The following is a 23,108-nucleotide window of genomic DNA, read 5'->3' on the forward strand; positions in this document are numbered from 1 at the left end:
AGGCATTGACTGATGGCAGTGATAGTCTGTGCGTTTGGGGAAGGGACAGGCAGACACCTGGTGGTCTTGCCTCATGGCTGGGTGACTCCAGTGCCTCGAGGGAACAGAGGAGGGGGTGGGGCCTGGGGATCAGTTTCTTCTCTCTCCCCTTTGCCTCCTTGTTTCGCTTAATAAATTTAGTAGCTTAGAAGAGAAAAAGGAGCAAAGATTTTAGCTGAAACAGATCCTACAAAAAAAACATTTACATGTTTCTCTTGACTGATCTGTTTCCCCAATACCAAGAGAACGTGGAAGCCAATGCACACAGCATTTATGTGGTATGTGTGAGGCGCCACTGGCGCTGTGATGGTGTCTCGTTGGCAGTGGAGGGGGCGGGGATGTAGTGGGGCCACGCGGTCTCAAGGAGACTGTCCCTGCTCTGATGTGGTTGCAGCTTAGTGGGATGTAAAACGAGCGGAGAGAGGAGGCCATGGTTCACAACAGTGATCCTACCACTGCCTTTTAAGAAGTGCACATTCTCAGGCTCCACGTCATCTGCCAGATCAGAAATTTCAGGATTGGGTGCCCCACCTCACCGGCCACCTGCACATCACAAGCCCGCTGGGATTCTGAGGCTCCCTGTAGCTGGGGGGGTGCTGATTTCAGCGAAGGGTGCAATTTGGGATCCAGTGACTCGGTTTATAGCCCTGGTCTCGGCGGGGANAATAATAGTAATAATAATAATAATAATAACAATAATAATAATAGGGAAGCAGTAATCCCTAGCACACAGGCCTGAATAAAGAAAATAATGGTAATAATTCATTATGTCATTAATTGAAAGTTATAGATTAAACATATTTGAATAAGTCACAAACATTAAAACAACTTAAATCATTTACATCAATTCCGGTGCTCACCAGAGCCTTAATGTCACTAGTAGTTTTAATACCGGCAGTCACTTTTTCTAAAAGAACTCTAAACATTTTAAAATAAGATTAGCTGGAATTTCCTCTCCTTTCCTTCCTTCCTTCCTCCCTTGTCACTAGTACAAGACTAATAGGAACGAAAATGATCAAATTGCATGCCAGGAAGGGAAAAAGGAGGTGGGGGTGGGGGAAATGTCATGAATAATATGTAAACTGAGCAGATGCTGCCTGAATAATGGAGCTAATCATGTATATGAACAGTTTGCATTAAATGTGAGAATGCACTTGTAAGCATTTGGAAACGCTAACTCTATACAAATATAATCTCTAGGGTATTGCTGTAAATAAAGAAGCGCCACAAAACTGTTCTACAAATTCCTTAGTAAACTCAGAGATAGATAGTATTTATTCTCTTTCAACATAAATGTTATAAAATGTGGTATTCCGTTGATATGAAAAGGAAAGATGAAAAACAAAGACATCATTAGGCTTCCAGTTGAACCTGGAGGGAAAAAGTCCCATTGACTTTGATCTCATGACGGCACTAAAAAAGGAACATGTATTTATACATCCTGGTTCGGAAATCATTATCCTGGTTTTCTTTTCTTCTTTTTTTTTTTTATGTTTGTTTACTTTTGAGAGACAGAAACTGAGCATAAGCTGGGGAGAGCAAAGGGAGAGAGAGGGAGATACAGAATCTGAAGCAAGCTCCAGGTTCCAAGCTGTCAGCACAGAGCCCGACGCAGGGCTCGAACCCACAAACCGTGAGATCATGTCCTGAGCTGAAGTAGGATGCTTAACCTACTGAATCATGCACCCTCATTATCCTGGTTTCCAAAGCTTGCTTTTAGTGTTAAGTTTCCTTATCTTAAATTTTGATTGCTAATGCCAGTCTTTTAGTCAAAATTATTAAATTTTGGTTTTAAAAGCATAAGCATATGGACTAACCATTTTTGGCAGAATATGGACATATTTTGGCTTCCCTTTTGAAATCTGGGTATTTGCTTGTTTTTATGAAGTCAAGTTTCTTAGGAACAGAAACCAATCGGCAGTTTCCTGGCTTACACTTTGGAGAGTGCATTTTTATTGAAGTTTTAAATAATGACAATACCTGTCGTTATATTTTGACTCATTAGATCCAAACCTCATCCTTGCAGGATTTATTTGTATTTTTTTGAAAAATGTCAAAGAATTCAGATTGAAGAACATTGTTCATTTTCAGAGAGTATCTTATTTTTTTTCCTCAAGAAATTGGGAAATGACTATAGCCAAGTTAGCAAATACACTCGTAGGCTCTCAATAGCCAACTGGATCATAGCCGGGAATAGCTCTGCTGACATGAAAAATTAATTCAAATGTCTCTTAATCATATGTAGACAGTAACAAAGTAGATTACATTGATTATGCCTCCAATACCCCTGACTGTAGGACTTAGAGTCTGAGTTAGGGTGAAGGCACGTTCACATGTTGAGTCCAGTTTGCCTAGGTCAGTTCAATAAATATTTATTGAGAACTTTCTTTGTGTCAGACACAATGCTAGGGGCTGGGGATGCAAATCAGAGTTGGTCACTTTTCTGCCCCCAATGAGCTCCAAGCCACACCAGGAGGACACGCATGTCAGTAGGCAATTGGAATCCAGTGGGGTGTGCACGATCCTGGAAGTTCGCACGGGAGGTGGACAAAACAGGGAGACATGACTGCTGGGATGTTATATGCGAGGAGGGGGTGGCTGTAGGCAGATTTCACTGAGAAATGATGACCAGGCAGACTGTTGGATGAATCCATGCTCGGCAAGTGGGGAGATGACCCCTTGCCGCTGTTGGAGGATGTGAGATTGGCTCCCCTTTCAGGGGGTGTTAAAGTACTTGGGAACGTTCCCACATTCTTGTTTGCCCGAGCTTTTCAAGCTTGTTTATCCCTCAATGAGAAGGAACAGACTGGCAGCTTCAAATATGTTCTGTTTAAAACATAATTCGGAAAATCCATAGAAGATTATTCCTGAATCAACAAACGTTATAACCCGGCCAGTGTTTGTAGTGCTTAGGAAGAAATTATTATGGGATTGTTAAATAGAAATGTAAAGATTTGTAGAAAAGGTATTTACTCAGGGAAATTCGTTTACTACACATAGTGGGTTTGGCTTTTGCTTTTATTCATGATTAATTAACAAATTTTTTGCTTTAGTTTTTTCTTGCTGTTAAAGTTTTGAATTCCCTCTGGGGTCTAGGTGCTCACTGAAATGCCTGGATTCGGCTGTCCAGTAGACTCACTGCAATGACAAAGATGTGTATCGTTACCCAGCACCCCTGACATCAGCTACGCTTGGCTGTTGAACGCTTGAAATGTGGTTCATGAGAAAGAGAAATAGAATTTTAAATTCGATTGTATTTAAATTAACCTAAATTTAAATAAATAGCCACATGTGGCTGGTGGCTATTATATTGGACAGCACCATCCTAGAGGATGATTCAAGTTGAATGTGTAAGGGTTTGATTAACACAATCCCCATCACCTGTATAAACAGGTTGCATTCACTAAATAACAAAGTGGCTCAGTGCCAAGAGAGATGGAGAAAGTAAGAATGAGTTGAAGAGGATTAAGAGAAGGTATTAAAGGTGAGTGGGTGGTGGTTGACAGGTAGACAGAGAGCCCTAAAAGGGAAATGTGTCTTAAGGAAATCGAAGTACAAAAAGATATCTTATCTTTTACAGGGGGAGCTCTTTTAAATATTTAAATATTTGGCATTCCAACTATAATTGTGTACCAGGAAAACTAATATAAAGGATTTAAATCAGTGAGATGTTTTAGCTTGGGAGAGAAATTTAGGGACAGTAGTCAAAGCAAGCTCACGTTGGTTCCCTCCTCAGAAGATTTGCACTGTGGACAAAGGAAGGCTATCAAATCCAGAAATGAAGAGCCAATGCATGGTGGAAGCCTTTGGGCTCAGGATTTGGTTCTTAACTCCATACTTTGCACATTGAGGAAATAGAAGGCTATCGCTTCCATTGATTGACTCAGAGGAAGCTTGTTCCATGAGAGGAACGCATTTAGTAATGACTGAGAGTCAGCCATGAGGACAGGGAGTCATTCAATGAACTTGCATCTAAAAAGTGAGGACAGGGGCGCCTGGGTGGCTTAGTCGGTTAAGCGTCCGACTTTCCGACTTTCGCTTAGGTCATGATCTCGCGGTTCGTGGGTTCGAGCCCTGCGTCGGGCTCTGTGCTGACTGCCAGCTCAGAGCCTGGAGCCTGTTTCAGTCTGTGACTCCCTCTCTCTGACCCTCCCCTGCTCACGCTGTCTCTCTCTCCTAGAAATAAACATTAAAAAAAAATAAAAAGTGAGGACAGTAGTTACCAAGTCATTTCAGTGTCTGGTAGAACCTGATGAGGTGAATTCAATTTCTTGTCGAAGCAATAAAATAAAACTAGAACCCAGTTAGTGGGATTCCTGAAATAGAGGTTGCAGTGCTGATGTTTACTCTCATGAACACTATAAATTAGTGCCAGACCCATGTCTGGAATATGTTTTGATCTTCCCTGAGATACCAATGGAAGAGCTGGTTATGGTTATAAAACTTAAGGGCACCAGGTGGCTCAGTCTGTTAAACATCCAACTTCAGCTCAGGCCATGACCTCATGGTTCGTGGTTTCAAGCCCTGTATCAGACTCTGTGCTGACGGCTTGGAGTCTCTTTTGAATTCTTTGTCTCTCTCTCTCTCTGCCCCTCCCCTGCTCACACTCTGTCTCCCTCTCTCTCAAATATAGGTAATAAGACATTTTTTTAAAAATTAAGAACATGGATCACTTTGTTCTTTTTTTAAAATTTTTTTAAACATTTATTTATTTATTTATTTATTTTTTAAATATTTTTATTTATTTCTAGGAGAGAGAGAGAGAGACAGCATGAGCNGAGCCTGAATCGGGGCTCAAACCCATGAACTGTGAGATCATGACCTGAGCTGAAGTCGAACGCTTAACCGACTGAGCCACCCAGGCGCCCCCCTCTTTGTTCTTTTAAAAATTTTTCTTAATTGTCCATGTAGCATAAAATATTCAAATAAACCCATTTATTTGAATTATAAATAAATTGAGTTTATTTGAATTATAAATAAATAAATATATAAATTATATATTTGAATATATAAAGTTTAAAAAGAGACTTTATTCTCACTGTCCATTCTGCTATGTCATTCCCTTTGCAGAAAGATCCCCCTCCTCCCTCACCACCGTATATCCACCAGATATTTTTCATTAGGATAATATGCATATGGGTACATGGACACATAGGTATTTTAATATAAGTGGGATCATACTATTCATATTATTCAAAAATAGTTATTTTCATTCAAAAACATGATCTAGAGATTTTTCCCCTTTAGAATGGATGTACAGCCATTTACGTAACTTTCAATTTTTGCCATTAGACACCATGCTGCCAATTGGTATTTCTAAAGGCAGGATTCCAAAAAGTACAAAGTCTCGGTTGAGTAATAAGTACCTGGCCTGTTTTTGCTTTCTAATTTTGGCTTTTTAAAGTCATCTTTACCGATTTGCACTCACTCCAAATATATGAGAATTCCCATCTTCCCACACACACAAAAATGGAGATCCATTTTCTGACATTTTCATTGGTATTTTGAGTTATATTTAGTACCATTAGAGTGCTTCCCTTAAAGTCTGTCTTATAACTATTTAGGTTTGTGGGGCAATTTTACCTAAGAAAATAAAAATGGCCACACGGAGCCATGCTCTTAACTTGTCCTGCGTGGCGTCTTTTGGGATGTGGGGGGCAGGGACACAGACTAGCTCTGCCCTCTAAATACCCCACCTCTTCTTTCTAAAAATGAAATCAGAAGATGGGATCGAGGTCAAAGATCGCTACCTCTCAAAAACCCCCACCTTCCTCCGCACATGTAAGGAACCCGAGAACAGTTTCTTCTATCCATTATACCATTACCACTCAAGGAGTTTCACTTCTCAGTCTGTCTCTTTTTTTCATGCAGAAAGTGCTCCCAGAAATTGATTGAAGGAAAATTGCTTCCCTCTGTCACTTGGGTTGTGGCTAAAGTACTGACTCTGTTATTGCTTGTTCTCCATATTATTCTATTTCTCAAATTAAAGCACAGACATACAGAGTGGAGGAAACACACTTGTACCCACCAGGAACTAAAAATTCCCCAGGGCTCTTTGAAATAATGAAATAATGTATAGTATGGTAGCTTTTGTTGTCCTGCTTTTGAAAACTGCAGAGATGAGGCCATTTTTAAAAAGAACCTGCTATATACTTGAACAAGGATCAGATCAAAATATCTGCTCCTTAATCTACCAGTTATAGTCAGTGTTGAAAATAAATGCTCCTTCTGCAGAAATTTCATACTCTCCGGTGTAAGGTTTTATTTTCCTCTATTTTAAACCTAGTTAATTGTTTTAAAAATACATATGAATTCTTGTAGTTATTGTTACAGCCCTTTTAAAAAATCTGTTTTTTATAGTAGGTGATCTGTCTAGTTAAAGCTTCTTGGGCACACACAAGAAAACTATGTAGAGTTACCAGTTGGTGCTATATTCATATTTCATTGTAGAATGTCAAGTAAATAAATACTACATATTTTTATGGTCTTTGATTATATTAGAGACACATGCTTATATTTTTAAAAACCAAGGTAACATTTCTCTCTTGCTTTCAATACTGCTTCATTGTGCAATTGTTTTCCCAGACAGAGCAGCTAAAACTAACACATGATTGAACTTTTTATTGACTTGAAATTTAAAATGTACATTTTCTAACTCTGTAATATTGTATGAGGAAAAGTAAAGACGTTTGACCAAGAATTTCAGGATAATCAAACTCCTGGTTATCACAAATGAGTTCTCCCCATTAAGGATGGAGAGCCATCTATTTGAAAAAAATTTTTTAATGTTTATTTATTTTTGAGAGAGACAGAACACCTGTGGGGGAGGGGCAGATGAGAGAGAGGGAGGCAAAGAATCTGAATCGGGCCCCAGTCTCTGGGCTGTCAGCACAGAGCCCGACGCAGGGCTCGAACTCATGGACTGAGAGATCCTGACCTGAGCTGAAGTCGGATGCTTAACTGACTGAGACACCCAGATGCCCCACCAGTCTTCTATGTCATGCTAGGGTTGTTTCTTTTCTAAAGGGATGCTTTTAGGTTTTCTTTCTTCCTGTGGCTTGTTTTCAACAAATATAAACCAATTAGTATAAGTAAAGCGTGATTAAGAAAGTAAATCAACTAAGGAAAAAGAATTCTAATGCATTCCAAGCAAAATATAAATGAATGTTGGACTATCTCTTGTTTAAAATTTTCCATGCTCTCTGGCACTTCACAGCATGATTCAGAAGTTTGACACTATTTCCTAAAGCATTTTAGGTGAAAAACAACATATTTACTTAAAGAGTTTGAAAGGAATTAGCATTGGAAGTTGGAATATGCCATAATTCAGAGCAGGAAAAAAAATGAGTTTGTAGGAGACCATGGGAGAGCCTTCACTTCTTAGATTGTCACGCAGAGTCATCAACCATATAGATGAGTGTGTTTCAAAGAGAGATCTGGGCAAAGTTTGTAAAATGTGCAGCCCTTGGGTCATTGTAGAGAGAAAAAATATTGATGGATAAATATAAAATCTATCAAATAGTTTCCAGTGAGAAATGGAAAGTTACCTAGAGGATAGTCATGGTCACCACACTCTTCAGGGCCGTGTAGGTTCTGTCCTGAGCAGAGGGGTAGAGGATGCCTGGTAAAGCAGGAGAGCCAGGATCACAGAACCCAGTGTGATCTGGGTGGGCTTCCTGTACAAGAAGCGGGGACAATAGCTGTCAGCCACCCACAAGCCCCTCACCTCTTCTCAGGGCCACCCCAGCAGGGCAGCTCCACCCCATTCAAAATTGTGAGCAAGTTCGGTCATAAGACTCCAAATGTATGCCGATTTTTTAAAATCACAAAACACTGGGAGCCCGCATCCAGCCTTTCATGGCACTACAGCCCTGCCACCACCACCACCACCACCACCGAGTCTGGGATCTGAGCTACTGGAATCATTCCAGAGAACAGAGCTTTGAACAGTCAGTAGGTCCGCATTCTGCCAGGAAGTGGGGCTGCAGAGGCTGTTTCAGAGCCAGGGACGGAGCTTTGGGCTGCGGAAGGCAGAGTGTAGGAGGCAGCACTGCTTTCCTCTCCCAGAGTTTCCTAGGAAGCACTAATGTGGAAGCATCTGCGTGAGTCATAAGGCATGTGAAAAAAAAAAGCAGCTCAACTTAAACACTGTTTGGCAGAATAACTACAAAAGTTGACTAGCCCAGTACTTCCTTTTTTAATCTTCACATCACAATTTTCCCTCCAGACGGAAAAAGACTATCAGCCACCTCTCAAGACATACTTCCATTTCCTGATCTGTAATTTGACTGGGGGTCTGTATCCTTCCAGTGCCTCAATCTGGCTACTTATGAAACTTGGCCCAGAGCCCCTCTGGGTTTCCCTTCAAATTTCCTTCCAGGCAGAGGGCTGGGTTCTGAGGTCGGCCAGGCTCCCGGGTCTGTTACTGCTGCTGCAGCCATGACCGGTACCAGATTTGCGTGTTCTGCTAGCTTGATTGTAATCATTTCTTTTTTTTTTAATGTTTATTTATTTAAGCGGGGGAAGGGGCAGAGAGAGAGGGAGACAGAGAATCCAAAGCAGGGTCTGAGCTGTCAACACAGAACCCTAGGTGGGGCTTAAACTCACAAACCGTGAGATCATGACCTGAGCCGAAGTAGGACGCTCAACCGTCTGATATACCCAGGCGCCTCTGGAATCATTTCTTAAATAGGGTAGAATTCCTTTACAAGTATCGATCATTATTTCCTGAGCACAGAATGTCTTAGCAGCCATCATGCCCCCAGGAAATGCCCCAACTTCATTTACAAAGAGTCTAAAGCAGGAGTCCATCCTCCCACACCAGCCCAGTTTCCTGTCTGATCCTTTACTTTCTGACTTCTGAGGTCAGGCCCCTCAGAGGGAGAGGCAGAGTGGTGCTTTGTAATTCAAAATTGTTAGAGGAAAACCAAATCTTTATCTTTTACATGCTTCGAAAAGCATGTCATTATTACCACTTTACTCTGAAGGTACAAATTAAAGGCTTTTCTACGCCTAAATCATACTAATGTTTACCAATTTCTCTAAAGATTATTATCATAGTTGGTTATCAGAGATATTGCTGCCTTTAAAACCCCAGGAAATAAAATAGAGGGGAACTTGTTTTTTGCTACTAGCCCTTCAATGCTGTGCCTGAAATGGACTCTCAAAGCGAATTAACTCTTTAGACTTCCTCTGGAGGAGAAAACACAACCCCTTGCCTTCCTGTGCTTTGAACTAGTAAAGTTCAAGCTCTCTGGGGGAAAACATTGACATAGTTAGCAGAGCAACAGACCAAATATGCTGATATTGTTGACTTCTATTTCCTCCAGAGAAAATGCAACCCTTTCAGCCATCTCTCTCAACTGGAGGCCATTTAGCCAAATGAGTACCAGTCATCAATTGAGCTGATGTGTTGGTGAGTGTTTGGCTCACCATTTGCTGAGTGTTGGCTGTGTAGTTATAAGCCTGGAGTGCAGGATAGAGATATTAATAGTAGGAGTTTGCTGCCTGTTTTTGAACAGCCCAAATGGCTGTTCTAAGAATGGTTTTCACATTTTGAAATGATTTAAGAAATATTTAGAGAAGGTGATTATTTTGTGGCAAATGAAACTTAGATCAAAGATAAATTCCAGTGGCCATAAATCAAGCTTTATTGGAATGCAGACATATCCATTCATTTAGGTGCTATCGATGAGTAGTTACATCTTTGTCATTGAGAGACCATAATGTTCACGTAGCCTAAAATATTTACTGTCTGGTCCTTTCCAGAAGAGGTTTGTGTAGCCTGGAATATAACATGCTCCCTGCTCTCCAGAGGCTGGAGAGGGCCAGGGGACTAAGCAATTAAAATGCAACATGAAAAGTGCCAGGAGACAAACGTATGTGAAAGTAGGTGGGAGAAGGTTGGTTAACCGCACTTAGAGGCAGCACAGTCTTTGGGGAGGAAGAAACCTTGAGTTAAATTTTAAAGAAGAGTATGAAGGGGGCCAGAGAGAGGCAGCTGCCTGAACCTGTCAATACATGAAAACATGTATTTTTGAAGACTCCTATGTAATTTGGTATAACAAGAGCAAAAGATGCTTGCTGGGGATTAGCAGTGAGGACATAAGGTTTGATCATCTAGAGGGACCCTGTGGGTGGAGCATGGATTTGGGACCGAACCGTGAAAGCTCAGGGAATCCCTGGAGGCTGGCCTGCTGCCTGTGACTGGTCAGCTTGATGGTGAAGAAAGCCCTGATCGCAGGGGATGATGAACGAGTAGGGGAGTGTGGAGGGCATGCTGGGAAGGGCAAGAAGATAATAATCCAGGCAAAGGCTTAGGCCTACAGTGGGGCTGATAGGCAGCTGCCAGAATTCAAAGAGGTTAATTGCCAGATAACAGTGATCAAATCAATGGAGGTAGGGGTGGAGGTCAGGGGTAAGGGAGAGGGGCAATCAGATGTGATTCACAGATGCTGACTGGTAGATGGGAGAGAAAGATGATAAGTTCTGTTTGAACATTTTCCTTTTGCAGAATTTCTGAGGAATCCAGTGGATCTGGCCAGGAGGTGGCTGGATATAGGGGTCTGGAGCTCAGGATAGAAATTTGAGCTGGAGATTTGTATCTGGTACTTGAAGCCACAGTCTGCAAGGGAAGGTGATCTTGGCAAAGTGAGCAGCACAGAGACATGAAAATCAGGCAGAGCGGCATGAGACAATCTGCTGAGACAGAGAAGACACAGCCTGGGGAAGGGTCTGAGGGGGGCTTTAAAAATGAAGATCAGCTGCGAAGGGCTTTGGAGCATTAAAGGACCTCTGGGCATGATGGAGCACCCCCGAGAGGCTGGAGCAAGGGTGCCCCCAGTCTGTGCAGCCATGTGGCTCTGTATTTTTACCCAGTAGGGATGAGGAGCAGGTGCAGAGAGGTGAACTATGAGGCTGGGTTTAAATGGGGTTTGTAATGGAGAGTTGCAGAGAGGCAAAGCAGCAGCATCAACCTTGTCTTTCACCACCCCAGCCCCCCTCTCCACCCCCTCCCCCCATGCTGGGAGAGTGAGTACGAGGTGGGGTGTGCTTTCTCTCTGCTGGGGGNNGGGGTGTGCTTTCTCGGTGCTGGGGGAGGAACCAAAGGAAAGAAGTGGTAGGTTGGCAAGTCTTCAGGAAGTGGAGGAGGCTGCACTGAGATTAAGAAAATGGGTAAGAGGGGCGCCTGGGTGGCTTAGTCGGTTAAGCGTCCGACTTTCGCTTAGGTCATGATCTCACGGTTTGTGGGNTGGGTAAGAAACCCTGGAGAGTGCTGGTCCGCACTGGGTGGGAGAATTGCAAAGCTGGCAGTTGTAATGGTTTCTGGAAGGGAAGGGCCCCAGGCTGGAGTGAAGAAGGGGCAGCAGAGGACAAGGGTCAATCAAGTACATTCGGTCAAGCCATCCACATGGGCCTGAAGTCCTGTGTGTTGAGGGGGCTGAGGGGAGCCAGAAGCCAGGGACAGATCATCTGTGATGGTTGAGAGATGCCGAGGGGCCAGGAGGGGAAATCTCTTGTGGCTGCACCATAGGCTCATGTGGTTATGCCTGTGTTTTGTGGAACTTTACTCGTTCTTTTCTGTGACTTTACTGCTTTCCAGAAGAGTGATTGTGGGAATTTAAATACAATGAGGCTCACACATGGCTGCGGCCACAGTAGCGAGATCTGAGTGGGTCCCTAGGCTAGTCTGCATTAGGGTCAGTATCAGGGCCGCCTCGGCTTGGGAATGGGAAGTTTTCCTGGGAGGAGAGATCAGAGTAGATTGTGTGGTAATGGGAACCAGGATGCGAAGAGGCAGCCCCCTTCACCTAAAAACCTGGAGAGTGTTTTTCAGAACTGACACCCAAGAGATCTCTTGACTTAGGACTGTTTTGCAGCCAAGAACTTTATTTACTGAAGAGAATGTGAACATGACAATTCTTCTAGATGATGCTTCTGTGCACAACATGGAAGGCTGGGGACCATGGGTGTGCTGAGAGGGAGCAGGAGACAAACTTGGGTCATGAGGAACCGCAGAGATGAGCATAGAAATGAAGCCCATAAGCATTTTCAGGTGCTTCTAAATAGGTAGAAATAAGGTTTTAAAAACCATTATCTCCAATAACATCTAGGATTATGTTTTCTAATCCAGGGACTATTTTAAGCACTTTTCCTCAAATTTCACTCTTTTTAAAAAAATTTTTAAGCATTTATTTATGATTGAGAGAAAAAGCATGAGCAGGGGAGGGGCAGAGAGAGTGAGGGAGGCACAGAATCCAAAGCAAGCTCCAGGCTCTGTGCTATCAGCACAGAGCCCAACACGAGGCTCAAGCTCACAAACCCCGAGATCATGACCTGAGCTGAAGTTAGAGGCTTAACCAACTGAGCCACCCAGGCGCCCCTAAATTTCACTCTTAATCCCCACAATGCTCCACTTAGTGTAGGTACTGCTACTAGTGTCATCTCAGAGATGAGAAAACTTAAAGCACCATTAAGTAGTTTTGCCAATGTCATCCAGATTGGAAGAGGGACCCAAGGGAAGAGGCTCTCCAGAGCCTGTGTAAAAATATTTATGTGATTCAGTTAATTCTATTTATTATTTAGTAGATTTCCCCTCTTATATGCTGAGCTTGAATAGCTAATTTACAAAATGGTGTTGTTTATTCATGAAGTGAAACCACATTAGTTGCAGTTGTCTCAAACACCTACGGCATAACAACAGGAATAAATATTTCTTTGAGGTATGGGGGAGCTGATTTAGATCAGAAATGGAGAAAAATTGTCTCAAAAATCCAAAGTAACATAGCTATTTTGTGAAGTCTTTACTCATTTATTCTAAATTAATGGATCCGTACAGAATATAGAGAAACAATAGAGAATGGGAAATATTTAATACAGCACACCAACAGCGATCCCTTTCTTTCGACTGATCTGAGTGAAACAATTGCCCGATAAGAATTACGTATGTAAAGAATCACCTCTAAACCTTGGATTTTGTTGCAAGATCACAGAATAGAATATTAAGGAAAGCTAAGGTCTGAGCATTTTTATATTCAGGTTAAAAATTCTATTAAGATTTTCAATTAAAAAAGTCTTACCGATGTGTGAATGAAATGAAAGGGTTAGAAAGTTCAATTATGGTGAAGTGGTAGCTCCTGTTTGGAATTTTTGCCCACTGCCTGTATGATTTAAGAGAAATGAAAAACAAAGCCAACAGAGATCAGATAGCCTATTACAAGTCGCAAAGATAGAGTTTTAATTAGATATTTCGATTTAGATCTTTTTAAGTATTATTCTCACCCCGTGAAATAGAACGACCAATACATATATGTTTTATTCTAGAGATTAATAAAATTGTGTTCTGTGAGTTTGCAGTAGACAGTTTGTCCATTGGAGAAGAGGAAAATTAGCTGTGTTTGTTTCTATTTGCCACCAGGAAAACTAATCGTCTCCATTAGTAGTCTCCTTCTAAGAACTGTGCTTTTAAATTTTTCTTTTCTTTTTTTTTTTTTTATTTTGAGAGAGAGAGGAAAAAAAGAGATGGGGGGAGAGAATCTCAAGCAGGCTCCATGTTTAGTGTGGAACCCAACTCGGAGCTCAATCCCACAACTGTGCAATCATGACCAGAGCTGGAATCAAGAGTCAGATGCTCAATGGACTGAACCACACAGTCACCCAGAACTGTTTTTAGTCCATATACTAGAATGTGGTAAAAAAAAAAAAAAAGCTTTAGCACAGCAAATGGACATTCATAGGACTTTCTAACACAACCCTACCACACTGGGGTTTGTGGAGTTGCTTTTATAAATTGTGAAGGTCACTATAATCCTTCCCAATGCTGTCGTGTGCAGAGGAGAACTTACCATCCCAGCCTCTGGTGTTATTAAAGGGATTTTGATTCTACCTACTTCATAATATGATACCCCTTGGACCAAAGAGGCACCAGTGTGGACTGGCTTTGGCCAAGGATGGCTCCTGAGGTCTGAGCTCTTACAGAGCAAGCAGACCAGGCATCAAATGTCTGGCTCTGATTCTGGGCTCCAGCACTAACTAACCATGGACACTTGGGCAAAGCAGGTCACTTCTGTGGGACTCAGAGCCCTCATTCCACAAAGCAAAGGGGTTGAATTAAATCATACCCAGGGTTTTCTAATTTCGAAATTCAGTGACTATGTTTATCCACTGCTTATCTCATAACATATGACGTTCCCCCTTTGCTACAAGGTGTTTTGTCTGTTCATGAATTGAAGGCAGACTGAAGTTGTGCTCAGCTGAAATTAAACTAGTTCTAACCCATGCTCCCAGTTATAGGAGGACTTTAGGATATCTTTATCATTTATAAGGGCATTGGGTTAATTCTTTTACTTCTTTTATTGAAATAACCATATTTTTCTCAAACACTTTTGGATAGAAGCTTAGATGATATAACAATTCTTCCCTCCAGTGAATTCTCTTAGTCCTTTAAAAATTAACTTATTGGGGCATGTGGCTGACTCAGTCGGTTAAGCATCTGACTTCAGCTCAGGTCATGATCTCACAGTTCATGAATTTGAGCCCCACGTCAGGCTCTGTGCTGACATCTCAGAGCCTGAAGCCTGCTTTGGATTCTGTGTCTCCCTCTCTCTCTGCCCGCCCCCCCCCCCACTCCCACTCTGTATCTCTCTCAAAAATTAATAACAAACATTAAATTTTTTTAATTAACATATCATGTATTTTATAACATGTAACAAAGTTTGCAGCTTTCGAGGAATGTTCTGTGACTATGCCAAAGTTAGATTTGAGAGGCAGGACTAGTAAAGATTGAAAGATCAGGAGTTTGCTATTTACTAAGGGAGAAAATAAATCATTAAAATCATTGATTGATAGATTGGCTTCTTAGAACAGCAAGTGGTCAGCTGAATGGACAGCATCACTTTTATTCTCCCTGTTTACCTGGAAATAGCAGAGAAAAATCCATATCAGTGGATATTTGTGTGACCAACTGGGTTCATGATTGTTTGATGCAGGCAGACAGTTGATGACCAGGCCAATGAGACCTCATGAGAGTTGTCTACAATTTACACGGACTTAAAATGAGTCCAAGTAAAGAATTTTAGCTCTTCTACCCGCTGCCAGTCTGTGTGTGTGTGTGTGTGTGTGTGTGTGTGTGTGTACCTATACATATGCTCACGTAGGTATGGAACATGGGCCCCAATTCCTAAACCCTTCTCATCTTTAGTCTTAGTTTGGTATCTTAAGATATTACTCTACTATTTTATTTTATTTCATTTTTAAGTTTATTTATTTATTTTGAGAGAGACAGAGACAGCACACAGAGTGGGGGAGAGGCGGGAGAGAGAGAGAATCCCAAGCAGGCTCCATACTGTCAGCTCAGAGCCTTACTCAGGGCTTGAATTCATGAAACCCTGAGATTATGATCTGAGCCCAAACCAAGAGTTGGACACTTAACCGACTGAACCAGTCAGGCACCCCATTACCCTACCATTTTAAAGAACAACATTTTACTTCATGACTAGACTTAACTTGACTCTTGTTTGCCTTTACATTCGAGGATGCCTACTCTCCTCTTTCTCATCCCCTCTCATTTCGCAAAGATTTATTGAGTTTCTACTTTGTTTCAAGCACTGAAGTAGGAATAAGGTCTCTGTTCTCAGGGAGCACACAGCTGATTGAGGTCACAGGCATATAAACAAATTATTCCATTACAGGTAATAAGTAAAACAGGGCAGGTATTTCCTATGTGGAGTGGCAGAAGATAGGAGGGAAGGATTAATCCCGAGTGGTTCAGAGAAGAAATTATGAGAGAAAATGGATCTTGAAGCAAGTTTAATAATAGTTCGTTGTGAAAATGTAGGAGCATGATCGTTCTGGAGAATTCTGTTTTATGGGCTTATCTCGGATTTGCTAAGAAGATAGAATTAGCGAATTTAGTGCATAGAGGAGTCTAGGTGATTCCAAGGCTTTAGCCTAATTGACTCCGGATGGTCATTAGCTGAAATAGATGTGGTCAGGAAGCAAATTCAACCTATGTCAGGACCTTTCAGAAGAGTAGGCTTCACTCCCCACCAGCTAGGACACTAGTATGCTCCTTATTAAAATTTGGCTTTGCCATCTTGTTCTGCCTCTGGCCAGTGATGTCATCAACGTTGATGATGATCAAGCAGCCACTGACGATCTGGCACCACTGTGCTTTCTGCATGCAGGCTGAGGACTGCAGGTTTCCTTGAGCAGACAGGAAGACACAGAGAGTAGCTGGAGCATAGGACAGACGCTGTGAATTTCCTTTTGTGTGGTATCAGAGAAGCAGTCACTTAGTGTCTTCACTATTGAATAATCATTTCTTTATGTGTACTGTTACATACTCTGCTTTGGGGCTGGGATGGGTCAGATCAATGGCATTTGGGAATTAGCCAGCCTCTACTTGCAAGGGTTTTCACACTTGTGAATAATTCTTATTCTTATTACATTTCTTACACAGACAATATTATTACCAATAGTTTGAGTGTTTGAGCTCCTGAACTTTATGATTTCATGATTAGCTTGCCATTCTCAACTTGGTTCTGTGAATATATATGTATGTATATATCATTTATATTCAACAATAGAAAAATTAACTCATTTTTTATAGATGTAAGTGAATTTTATGTGGGATATTTCTTTACATTATTTGTTCTGATGTGGGCAACACTGGAAATACATTTTCACAAAAATCCCCATATATAATCAAGACGTTGTAGTTCCCAATTGGCTTTTAAGACACCAATTTCTGATGGCTTTGTTGTGTGAGTCTGGTGACTTCAGTGAGGATATATGTATTGTCTTTCCATTTCCATCTCTGTAAGTTTCATATTTTTGCATTTTTTTCTTTAAGCTCCACATACAGTTCAGTTCAACAAAAAGTATTCAGTATGCAAAGAAGTCATCACTCACGTTTATTTCTCCAAGATTCATATTAACAAGATTTCACAATGGGAGAATGGTTTAAATGTTGACTTCTACACTCACATCTACGTTTCCATAACTGTTGAGCATTTAAGTTTGGGATAGGTTGGGAAAAGTACGCCAGGAAGAGTAATGCATTTTATGATACCCCAGCAAAAATTATGCAACCAAGGATATCTTGCACCACAGTTGATCCTTCTTATACAACAATGCTCTGGTCCTCAAGTAGTGGAAATTAAGGAGTCAAAAATGGATCCATTTTGGGGCAGCTGGGTGGCGCAGTTGGCTAAACGTCCGACTTCAGCTCAGGTGATGATCTCAGTCTGTGAATTCGAGCCCATGTCAGGCTCTGTGCTAACAGCTCAGAGCCTCGAGCTGCTTTGGATTCTGTGTGTATCTCTCTCTCTCTCTGCTCACCCTCTGTCTCTGTCTCTGTCTCTCAAAAACAAACATTAAAAAAAATTTTTTTAATGTGTCCATTTTCTGAAACTGGTTCTAAACTGTACTTAAGTGGGATTAAATGGGACCCAAAGTTCCCATTCTTCTTCTGTTGCATCCTGACTTCTCAGAATGACATAGGTTATATTTTATAGAGTATATATAAATTTCACTGAGGGAGATGAGCAGAGAGAAAAAGAGGGAGATAGAGAGAAAGAGATCTTGGCAATGGACATTGGTGAAGTTTAATCTAAAAATCATGGACATTTTCACCATCAAGAGAGTTTTCTGACAAAATATCTGCTGTGCATTGCATGTTGGTTAGCTCCCACAAAGGTTGTTTTGATTGAACAGTACACAGGGCTTTCGTCTGTGTTCCTTTGTGGTTTCATCAGGACCTTGCACTTCTTGGGACAGCTCAGGGTGGAGGCAGCTTCCCAGATGAAGCTCTCACCACTTACAGTGTTGTCTTTAAACACTTTCTTCCTGCAGGTGGGAAGAGAGGAAGGATCTGTTTCACTGGCCCTCTTGGAGTTATAACAGTTGTCAGTGACCCACAGGATATTAAAAATGGCAGTTAATTGTGAAACTTTGCCCAAATGACAGTCTCCAGGACTTAATTTACTCATATTTTAAATGAGGGTGGTGTAGGTCTACAAGGTCTGGCTTTGTCTCTTCAAGTCTCTATAGCAAAATACCACAATACATTTATTTCTTACAGTTTTGGAGGCCAGGAGCTCCAAGGTCAAGGTGCTAGCATATTCAGTGTCTGGTTAGGTCTCTCATTGTGCTTTGTAGATGGTTGTCTTTCTCATATGTTCTCACATGGCCTTTCCTTGGTGTCTCTTCCAGATTATATAAGGTGTCTCATCAATACAATCATGAGAGCCTCACCCTCATGACTAAAAATAGCCCTAATTACCTCCTAAAGGCTCCACCTCCACATACCATCACATTAGGGGTTAGAGTTTCAAGGTATGAATTTTGGAGAGATACATTCAGTCCATAGTAAGGGTTCTTTTAGTTGATCTTCATTCTATGACTAGGAGAGACTGGCTGACGTTGGAAATTTAGCATGGATAGGACTAATGTACGCAAGGTTTATATGTAGATAAATTTGATCTCCAATCTCTGCTCTTATTCTTATATCTTCATGATCTTGGACAGTTATTAAATTTAAGTCTCATTTTCCTCAACCATGGAATTGTTCAATCATAGTGTCTATTTGTAGAGCTGCTGTCAAAACTAAATGAAAATCATGCACATAAAGCTCTTACCACAGTGCTTGGCAAAAAATAGATCCTTGATGAAGATTTAAGTTTTGAAAATCAGCCAAACCTATTTGAACAAGAGCAGAGATTGGTAACACAAAAAAATGAAATGATTTGATCAGTAGTTTGATTGTTAATATCAAAATTTGTTTGTATTTGGTTATAATTCTTGCAAGTCTCTTAATTTTAACACATCGTTTGTGTTGCAATAAACATGGACATGTGGTGTGTGTGCATGTGTGTGTACATGCTTGTGCATGCGAGCATGTAAACATGGCACCTTGATGGTTTTCCCCATCATTTATTTGGGCAATTAATTCATTTTCTACTACCAGAGAGAAAATTCAACCAACACACCATGTACAAATTTGGGATATATTTTACCTACACAGCAACACTCTGCTTTTATTTCAGTGAAACTAGAAACATTTAAACTTTCTCTTTTATAAGATATTATTCCCTAACAAAAATCCTTGATTTTTGTTGATGCTTGAATTAAATGTTACTGGCAGGAAAGTGATCTAAAACGAACAAACGAAAAAACAACCAACACACACACCCAAAACTTTCTGAACTCTCAAACCCCCAAATTCTCATGACTCACCCCTTGTTGATATCCATGCTATTAAGAATGTAGCAGGTATCCTAAAATATTTAATATTTACATTTTATAGAAATTATCATTGCTTTTCCTTTCAGGTCTAGTGACTCAGATGAAAAAAATAAATCTAAGCCTGTTCTTATATGACCTTAAATGTCAAGATGACAAATTCATCTTAAGGCTTAACTTAAGGCATTACTCAGAGAGTGAAGGCACTGGGGGAAGTGGATTTCTCAGTTGTGAAACAAGAGGAGACAAGATCATCAGTAAGAAAGCATGGCAGCATAAATTGTTGGATTTTCAACATATGGACTAGAGTTGAATGAATCTTTACTCTTGGATTTTGATGATCATAGTACCATATGTTGTCATTACCTTGAGTACAAAAGGCATTTGCTACAACTCTAGAAGATTTAAGGAAGAAAGGGAAAGATGCACATTAGAGAGGACCTCAGGGGTGGGATAGCCTTCCTCTTATTTCAGGAAAATTTAAGCTTGTAAAGGGCAAGGAATAATTCCTCGCACTCATGGGAAATAAAACAAAATCTAAGCATCATTCATAACTTGAAATGCAATTAAGAAGCAGTACATGGAGCTGGAAATTCAAGAGGACTGTGGTTTCATGAAAACTTCAAGTAGCTCTCTCTCTAAATTTAGAATGTATTATAAAGACCTGTGGGATTTATTTCTGCACATTGGGTAGATTTACGTATTTAGAAAAGGGCTACAAGGATTGTATTCCCAGAAAGTGACTTTAAGCTCTAGTAAATGATCTGATTTCTGGCTTTTCAAAGGAAATCAATAAAAAAAAAGAACAAGATCCTGTGAAAAGAGTGGCTTCCTGGGGGTGAAGCTATCCCGCATTGCTATACTTCTCCAGAATGAACCTGTTGCAAGCTGCAATGGCTTTGTGATTAGTGTGAATGAATGTTTCTCATCACATAAATTCACTATTGACTTTTTAATTAATAATAATGTCTTGTGTTTATAGAGCCACCATCTTGAGGAAATTTGAGTGCATTATAATTGATGAATTTCAATTTGTCTTCATACTATCTTGCTGAATGTATAGATTAGGTACTGCAATTGTGTTTTAATGAGGAAAAATAGAACCAGCAAAGTTAAATCATTGCCCACAGAAATGTCAGAAGGCTAATAATAGAATCATCAATTACTATCTGGTAGTCTTTACTTCTCATTCTGGCTGTTTCCCCAGAATATCTGATCAGTTATGTCAAGTTTTCCTTAGAAAAATGGAATTGATCAAAACAATTATTTGCAGTTGCTCTGATTAACAGAAGTTTAGGAGCGCCTGGGTGGCTCCGTCAGTTAAGCGTCCAACTTGAGCTCAGGTCATGATCTTGCAGTTTGTGAGTTCGAACCCCATGTCAGGCTCTGTGCTGACAGCTCAGAGCCTGGAGCCTACTTTGGATCCTGTGTCTCCCTCTCTCTCTGTCCCTCCCCCATTCATGCTCTGCCTCTCTCTTTCAAAAATAAATAATAAAACACTAAAAAATATTAAAAACAGAAGCTTACATTCCATCTCATTATTTTGGTGGTATTACACAATTATTGTTTATTTATTTTTATTGATTAAACAACATGCATGTTTTAAGTGGCCTTTGGAAACCTCTTAAATCATCCTTGGAATTCTCTTAAGTCACGTGTGTCAGAAGTTTATATCCTGGTAAAGGAGTGATGTAAAACTTAAATTCTGATATTAGCTAGTTGTGATATTTAAAAAATTGGGTATCTCCATCGCCTACCTGCCGTTGTTTTAGGCAACAAAAGAAAATGAAACAATCACCTCAACAAAACCATGTTCACAACTCTTACTGTTTGTACTTTTGGAAAGATTACTATCATCCTTTCAATCACCCATTCCTCTAGCTTTACTATTTCTATCATTGTTTTTCTTTGACAAATGCATTACTGTCCCTTTCTGTGTCCACTCTGCTCCTCACATGCAATGTGGTAATCTCCCTACTTCGGTTGTCTGTGCCTCAATACATCTTAGATAAATTTTCCTAATAGATTCTCTTTAATTTGTGAAAGTATGAATTATTCAGGCACAAAAAAGTATACAGAGTATGTTGAACATCTTCACCACCTAGCTTTAAAAATGTGATCTTAGAGGTGCGCCTGGTGTCAGTTGGTTGAACATCCGACTCTCGACTTCAGCTCAGGTCATGATCTCACGGTTGTGAGCTCGAGCCCTGCACTGGGCTTGCTAACAAAACAGAGCTTGCTTGGGATTCTCTGTCTCCCTCTCTCTCTGCCCCTCCCCCACTCAAGCCCTCTTTCTCCCTGCTCTCTCAAAATAAGTAAATAAACTTTTTTAAAAAGTGACCTTAGAGATACAGTCAAAGGCCTATTTGAAGCCTGTCCTGGATCTCATTTCTTTTCTTTCATTTCCACTGTCATGAATTTCATGATTATTTTTTACACGTTTTTATACTTTTTACCTATATATCTGAATCTGTAAAAATGGGTAGTATTTCTGTACCCTAATAATTTCTTTCTGAAATTTTCATGTTTTTTTTCACATGGCTTTGAGAGTTCCTCTCTTTTAAGATTTATCCACATTACTGACTTTGTTCCCTTCAGTTGCGTTGCTGTGGTCCGCTGGATCCACACAATGTGATTTATCCATTCTTCTCTGCACGTACTTTGAGATTGTTTGCTATTTTCTCCCCCTCAAATGAAAGCAATTATGTAATAAACAAGTTTGAACATGCTTCCTTATTCACATTTCTGAGAGTTTCTCTAAGTCATGTACTCAAGTTCTAAATCCTGGAAGGTAGGACCTGCTCACTTTCCAATTTGTCATTAAACAGTGCTTGTGGTCAACAGACGCGCTGTACTTAAATGCCATATTCCATTTAAAAACAGACTCTTCATTCATCTCTCTACTAACTTTCAATGGAATTTCATGCTCCTGAAGGGAAAGAGCTCTTTCTCATTTCTCAATCTGAGGGAACTTCCCTCAGGGAATTTCTTTTTGTGAGGGGTCACCAATTCAAAAGCTTTTGGACCACATACTAAAATGCGAATGTATGAAGAATGCAGCGTGTGGTGGACTGGATGGTAGAGTGGGAGCCATATATCAGGGCGCCATATCCAATTTACAGACTGCAAGTTTATGCTTCCTGAGGTTCTTGTATTACCTTGTTTGTTTTCCTGAGAGTGTCTCAGAAATGTGTAACCATCCAATTTACTGCATATCAGTAAAGAGTAAGGTCTCTGGAGCCAGCTTGCCTGGGTTTGAATCCCAGCTCCACTGCTACTAGTTGTCTGTTCTTGAGCTCATTCCTTGTTTGCAAAATGGGGCACATGCTCATACTCATTTCATAAGGCCATGGTGAACACTGGATGAGATAATATACACAAAACTCTCAACTACGTCCCTAATACATTTTTGTTGAAGAAGAGGGTGAAAAGAAGAAAAAGTTTTATCATACCTTCTCTGTGTCAGACATTGTTTTAGGAACTGGGAAGATGGCAGTGGCTCTGTGCCTTTCCCAAATTAAGTTGTCAGTTGAAACCAAGCCCCCAACACATTATTTGGTCCTTAGCAGGTACTCAAATATATGATGAATGAATCAATAAACCTAATGGTTCTCTTAAGGCAACATAAGTGCCCAAGGTGTGTTCTGAGCCAAGATGGAGCAAGTTAACTATACTTGTGATAACTTTACTCTGTTCATGTTAGGGTGTTCTTATTCTTTGGATAGTGATTATTCCCGTGTCATATGGATAGCAGCTTGCCATTAGCTGTGACATTTCAGTAGTCAAGATACCATGTTTTTTATGGCAATGAGTAACAGAGAATTGAC

At 40.6% G+C, this 23,108-nt stretch overlaps 1 protein-coding gene across 1 annotated transcript in view; it reads left to right on the top strand.

Annotated features, from left to right (window-relative positions):
* The window catches only part of MARCHF11 (membrane associated ring-CH-type finger 11), a 125,380-nt gene that overhangs the window by 101,778 nt on the left and 494 nt on the right, over positions 1-23,108 (top strand). The window lies entirely within an intron of this gene.

This window comes from Crocuta crocuta, unplaced genomic scaffold (assembly GCF_008692635.1).
Source record: "Crocuta crocuta isolate KB4526 unplaced genomic scaffold, BGI_CrCroc_1.0 scaffold51, whole genome shotgun sequence".
NCBI lineage: Eukaryota > Metazoa > Chordata > Mammalia > Carnivora > Hyaenidae > Crocuta > Crocuta crocuta.